This window comes from Pinus tabuliformis, chromosome 8 (assembly GCF_031772625.1).
Source record: "Pinus tabuliformis cultivar Carrire ecotype Pingquan chromosome 8, CPIR1, whole genome shotgun sequence".
NCBI lineage: Eukaryota > Viridiplantae > Streptophyta > Pinopsida > Pinales > Pinaceae > Pinus > Pinus tabuliformis.
The window spans coordinates 193,050,436-193,057,552 of NC_142294.1; the positions used below are offsets into that span (position 1 = coordinate 193,050,436).

Here is a 7,117-nt window from a genome sequence, read left to right on the forward strand (position 1 = left end):
TACAACAATATTTTATAAACTTTAAGCATGATCTTCAAAACTTATGAAAATTCTACAATATTTCTACCTTATATTTTAAGAGATGGGAATTACGTGTATTTCTTATGTAACTTTTCTATATTATTTTGGATATTAATATTTTGTTATATAATTTTGATATAAGAGGTGTATTTCTTATGTAGCTTTTCTAAATTATTTTGAATATTAATATTTTGTTATTAAATTTTGATAATAATCAATGCATAGTGTTCAGATTAATTTTGAATGTATAATGTTCAACTATTTCCAACTTTGATTTTTTGGAAAAAAAGAAAATTATAAATTTAAAAAGTATTTCATGATAGAAATTATCTCTCTCTAGATATATATAATCTAGTCTATTATTGTATATTTTTATTGACTTTTGGTAAACATACAATAATAATTATCATGGAAGTTTTTTCCTTTTTGGTTTACTAATAAAACTATTTTATAATTTTATTCAATTTTCATAAATATACCATAATTATTATTATTCAGCGAAGCTTTTTTCTTTCTTGTTTAATAATAAAATTGAAAATAAACCATTAGTTTACCTTTACTTTTATAAAATTAGAAGAAACAAATTTTATGCTTCTTTATTAATATTATGAAATGATTATCTAGTAGGAATGTGAGATATACTTTATTTTCCTCATTTATAAATCGAGTAACTCAGTCACACCACTAATGGGTAATAAGTATATGTTTCAAAAATCTTGAATCAAACAAAAATGAAATTGAAAATTTCTTACATCTATTGCGTCCAAAGTATATGTCAACCTTGTCTTTTAAACCATCCACCACAAAACCTTCAAATTTTATTAAAGAATTGCTATTAACTTATAGAATAAAGGACCTTCAAATTTTATTCAAAGAGTTGCTATTAACTTATTATTATACAAAAAAAAACTATGAATGATATTTTTCCTATGAAAAAATTTGAAAAAAATAAATGGTGAGTCTTGTCATTTTATTTTGTAGTTATAGGTGTGAAGGTATGTGTACCATGACATTATTCAACCATAAACTTGGGAATAATTGATATTGTTCACAAATGCTAGTTTGGCGTTTGATTTCTTGAAACGTAAAACCTTGAATCAAGATTTTTGTAACAAATCATTTTATATTTAGTTGAATATTTTCATATATATATATATATATATATATAAAGTTTGAATTAGTGGTTACAATCTAGATCCACCAAAACACTGCGAAAATATTGTCAAACTTCTAATAGAAGTTGAGAGAAACCATATTGCTATAATTCCGCTTAATGTAGAGAAAAGTGGTTTCTATATCTATATATATCATAGTTACTCTAATATTTTTAAAGATTAATTTTATAAAAATCATGTCACATAGTATCCCATTAATGGGGTAGTGAATAAACCAAAATATTTCTTTATATTATTATACTATTGTATCTCACTATCATTTTTGGATATTTTGTTCCTCCCTCTTCACATTTTAAAGTGTAAAATATATTTTTGAGTGTTTCTATATTTTAGTTGATATTTTGTTCCTCCCCTCTTCAAATTTTAAATTATAAAACATATTTTATGAGTGTTTCTATATTTTAGTGATATCTATATATATAAACAAGGTTGCCCCCTCTCCCCTACCCTATTTGGCATTTACATTGATAAGCTCGAAGGCTATTTAGAGGAAGCGGGATGTGATGGCACGATCTTAGCTGGGATAGTCGTCATCCTTCTTCTTTATGCTGACGATATTGTTCTTTTGGCAAGGTGCCCATCTGATATTAATAAGCAACTCAGGCTTCTTAAGGATTTCTGCTCTACCATGGGTATGACTGTTAACACTGACAAAACAAAAGTTATGATTATCAAATCCAAGAAGGACACTTATGCTAATTTTATGTATGACAATAATAACTTGGAGGAAGTGTATTCTTACAAGTACCTAGGAATTGATATTCATCACAAGCTCAACTGGAACCATAGCATTGAGAAAAGGATTAATGGGGGGTGGAAAGCTTACTTTGGTCTTGAAAATAATTGTAAAATAGCAAACCTTGTAATGTGGGATAAAAAGAAGTTCCTCTTTGAAACTTTAGTCACTCCTGTTATCTTATATGGCTGTGAGGTTTGGGGTTGCAGCATCTCCAGAAAATCATGGAGAAAGATTGAGCAAATCCAGAAGCGTTTTATAACTTATAACCTGAAAATTAAAAGTAATACACTCTATCCTATTCTCCTTATAGAAGCAGGTATTTCCCCTATTGAGAGCCTAGCTATGCTTAGGTTTCTGTTGTACAAGCACAAAATCAGTAACATAGACGATCATAGACTTCCTAAGCTAGCTTTAAATTCTAGCCAAAACCACCTAAGGCTCAATCGAGGGTGGCATAAAGACACAAGGGCCTCGTTAAACTATTGGGAGATCAACGAAAATGATGCATTGCAAAACATAAATAACATTAAAGATATTGTTACTTCTAAGTTCAAAGAAAAAATGTGGTGTGAGAAAGACTTAGCGGCTAAAAGAAAATTAAGTTATTATAAGAATGTCATCAACCCCACCCTAGAAGATCAAAAGTATCTCTCTATTTTAACTAGCTCAAAGAAGAAAATTAATATAGCAAAGATTAGAACGAATTCTCATGAGCTCCATAGTGAAACAGGTCATTGGGCAGTTCCTAAAATGCCATGGACGGAAAGGATCTGCCATATATGTGAGAATGGGAACATCGAGGATGAAAATCACTTCCTCTTAGAGTGCCCCGTGTATAACCACATTAGATCTCAGTTTCACAATCTTTGTTACAATACTGACCTTCCTAGCCTTTTACAATGTCAAAATTATAGTGAGCTCGGGAGGCTTCTCTCCAAGCTTTTTGAGCATCGGAATAAAATATTAAATCAAAATAGATAATTTGTTTCTTTAGGTCCGATAGACCATTATTTGGTCTCAGCAGACGTTAACCATCATCATCATCATCATCATCATAGATTGTAAACACTAATTCAAACTATATATATATATATATATATATATATATATATATATATATAAAGTTTGAATTAGTGTTTACAATCTAGATCCACCAAAATATTGCAAAAATATTGTCAAGCTTCTAATACAAGTTTAGAGAAACCATATTGCTATAATTCTGCTTTATTTAGAGAAAAGTGGTTTCTATGTCTATTATATATATATATATATATATATATATATATATATATATATATATATATATATTAAATTGTATAAAAATATATTTCATAAATAAATCCCAACAATAATATGCTTATGTCACAATCATAGTTACTCTAATATTTTTAAAGGTTAATTTTATAAAAATCATGTCACATAGTATCCCATTAATGGGGTAGTGAATAAAGGAAAATATTTCTTCCTATTATTATATTACTCTATCTAACTATCATTTTTTGATATTTTGTTCCTCCCCTCTTCAAATTTTAAAGTGTAAAATATATTATTCTCTTCAAAATTTGCATTTTTTCTCATTGTTTCTATATTTTAGTTGATATTTTCTTACTCTTCAAAATTTTCATTTTTCTTGAGTGTTTCTATATTTAGTTGATATTATTTTGCTCTTAAAACCATTTAGTTTCAATGAATATTAGTGAAACCTCTAAGATTTACATAACCAAAATGATTGTATTGATGGGCTTAGTTGATCTCTACTCCCAAGGTAGCTATTCATGTTAGTATAAATTCCTCCAGAGTTTAATTTATTAGTGCAATTATTAACTTTTGGGAAAGAATACCTTCCATGTATTATTTTGGGTATTGGGAAGACCATTTAATGATTCAAAGTTTGTTTGTTACCTTTGGATCATTTTCAAAAAATCCTTTTTCATTTTTCATGGTATTATAGAGTAAAATTGAGAATTCAATAATTACTTGGCAATTTTCCCTCCTTAGTATTTTTTGCCCTTCTAATAGCACTAACACTCTTGAACTTTAGTGATGATTTAAAGTTTCTATTAGTAAATTAAGGTGGACTAATATCTCCTTCATCCTTAGGTATATTACAATAATTATTACCTTAAAGGTATTTGAGGGATATAAGCCCAAATTCTCATTAGTTATGGAGAGATTTAACTATTTAAGTGAGTACTAAGTTCTTGTTACCCTTGATATTCTAATTTTCTTTTCCATTTCACAAAATCTTTTTTCTTTGTAATTTCATGGGATTATAGAGTAAAATTGAGAATTCAATAATTGCTTGGAAATTTTCACCTGGTACTTTTTTGGCCTTCTCATAGCATTAAAACTCTTGAACTTTAGTGGTGATTTAAAGTTTCTATTAGTAATTTAAGGTGGTCTAATATCTCCTTCATCCTTAAGTATACTACAATAATTATTATCTTAAAGATATTTGAGGGTTTGAAGCATATAAGCCCAAATTCTTGTTAGTTATGGAAATATTCAACTATACAAATCAATGTTAACTATTTTCCTTGCAAATTAACCAATTTTTTTTCGGTATCCCTATTAAATTTTCTAATCCCAAGTATTCATAAGTCTTCCTACCAAAAAAAATTCACATCACTAAAATATAAGAACTTAAAATTCACATCACTAGCAAAATAAACTTTACATCACTAAAACATTCTGAAATTTTGCTATTTTATTATTACCATGAGTGATGATAAAACTTTTTAAACCCAATATATTTTATAGCATTTGTCACATTAAAAACAAATATAGAATACTCTCCCTCTGCCTGAATCTTTTATTTTATTTTAGTAACTTAACTAATTACTAACCTAAAATTAAATCATTATACAGCATTATCAAAAACAACACCTAAAATTAAATTATTATATATCATTATTAAAAGCAAATAATACTTCTTGGCATAGAATATTCGTCCTCTGCCCTTTCTTGGACAATCTGGTGTAAGCCAATTCCTATTAATATTTGGATCTTAGATTTGATTTCATTCATATCATTAGCAATGACAATCTATTTCATATTCACTATCACAACCTAAGCTCAATATATAGACAAATACGGATAATTATTTTATATTGCCTCTGAATCTTGGATTACATCTATATAACGAACAAACTATGTAAGCGACAACAGCGATTAAGATACTTACAGCGTTTGTCATTGTTTCTTCCATTTTTCTGTTCTCTATAAAAATCTAATACAACCCATTTACGTACTGCCAACGATTTATCCCTTCCCCCATTCTCTCTTTTGAATCTGAATCGAAGGACCACTCCTCCCTGGTTGAAATTTGCAGCTCGTTAATCCTGTAGAGCCATACAAAGCTATAAACCATAACGAAACCCTACCAGATAATAACTACAGAAATACCAATATGGGAATTGATCATTTCACTGGAAATAAGATTCAGGGTCAGTGACTTCAAAATAGATTACTGTCGACCTAAAATCGTTAGCCACGGCACCTACCTGTTGCCGCCAGTCCGATAGCTCAACAAGGGGGAGGCTGTGCAGAGACCCGTGATGTATAGACGCGGTAATCTTGTAGAGGTACACGGTAACAAAATTTGTAGGCACGTTGTCACATGACGGGCGTATCGCTCTGGGGCGGGGACTGAGACTGGGTAGGCGGCGGCTGTTCCTCATCCAGCGGGAGGTGATGATAAGTAGCATCCATGAAGGAAGCAGCAATGATGATGACAGGACCAGAGGCCACCAGCGCACCCACAACGTTCCTTCCGACGACCTGTCCCTGGCCGCTGGCTAAGTGAATAGTGAGCCCGGACGCTTCGGGATCAGCCGGGGGCTGCAGAAAATCTCCCGACAATGAAAGAATCTGGAAGCGACCTCGTAGAGACACGACTGTGCCCAGCGCCGCAGGTTGGCGGAGAGTAACATTGCTCACGATTCCGCTGCCGCTTAAAGCACAGATTCCCTGTTCCCTCCTGCGGGCGAAGGTGGCCACGCTCTCGGCCACGTCGCAGCCATCAGAGATCTCCCGGACATGGGCACGTAGGGCGTTAGTCTTTTCCTTGGTCATCATGACAATGGAGGGTTTGGGCTTGTTCTTGGAGCCAGCAGGCCTGCCTCTTGGTCTCTTGGGGCCAACATCATCACCAAACGGAGCACCATGGGTTTTCAGATTTTCTCTGCATCTCCTTTCTCCTCGGCTGTTTTTTCCACTGCTGTCCTCCTCATCGGAAGTGTGCAGGGCCCAGTGCTCCAATAGCGTGCCTGGTTGCACCATAGCACCACTATATATACACACGCACTCCACTCCGCCAATTCAGATCCAAAACAAAGCAGAATTTACAATACATGCGGGTCAATTAGAGCCGAACTCAAATAGCAGAGGTTTAGATATCGAAGGCGAGCATCGGTCCCGCATCTCGCAGCTCGAGCTCTCAGCGTTGCGTGCAAAATGGCGAGAAAGGAAAATACGCAAAGATACCAAAACAGAAAAACGAGGCGAAAGCGTCCGCGTGCCTTGGTGCTCCAATGAGACATGGTGGGGTCGTTATGGACCCTACCTTGTCTCATTTGCAGACAAACTTAAAAATTGGATTCTCTAGCTCAGAACCCTATCACAGTACACGACTCACCTATAATTCTTAAATGTTATCTAGAGGCATTAGAAGCTTCATGAGATGTCATTATCACACATATATATATGATATTCATTCATTTGTGTTGGGTTATATAATTTTTTGGTATTTTTTAATATGGGATATGATATATCGTATTGCGGGCAATATAATGATAAATTTAAAGATATGATAATGATTATAATTGATTATATACTTATTTATTGATTAATTTTAATTTTAGATTTATCAAATGTTAGGATGGATCAAATTTATGTTGGAAACTAAGTTAATATTGAGAGGGTTGTGAGAGAAACAATATTAAGACTAATTTTAACAACTATTCTTATTCTACAATTTCATTTATGTGGAAACCATTGATGTAAGTAGCATCATAAAGCAACACATGAATCACATAGCAACATTAGAATCAATATACACATTTGAACACAATATACACATTTCAACACATAGATTTTAATGTGGAAACCTTTTGTTGGAGAAAAGCAACAAAATTTTATTTTTATTATGATGTAAGTAAATAAAAAAACAACCTTGATTACA

At 32.1% G+C, this 7,117-nt stretch overlaps 1 pseudogene; it reads right to left on the minus strand.

Annotated features, from left to right (window-relative positions):
* Positions 1–5,550: 5,550 nt before the first annotated feature.
* On the minus strand, positions 5,551–6,216 carry LOC149234788 (AT-hook motif nuclear-localized protein 24 pseudogene; annotated as a pseudogene).
* Between the last annotated feature and the right edge of the window lie 901 nt (positions 6,217–7,117).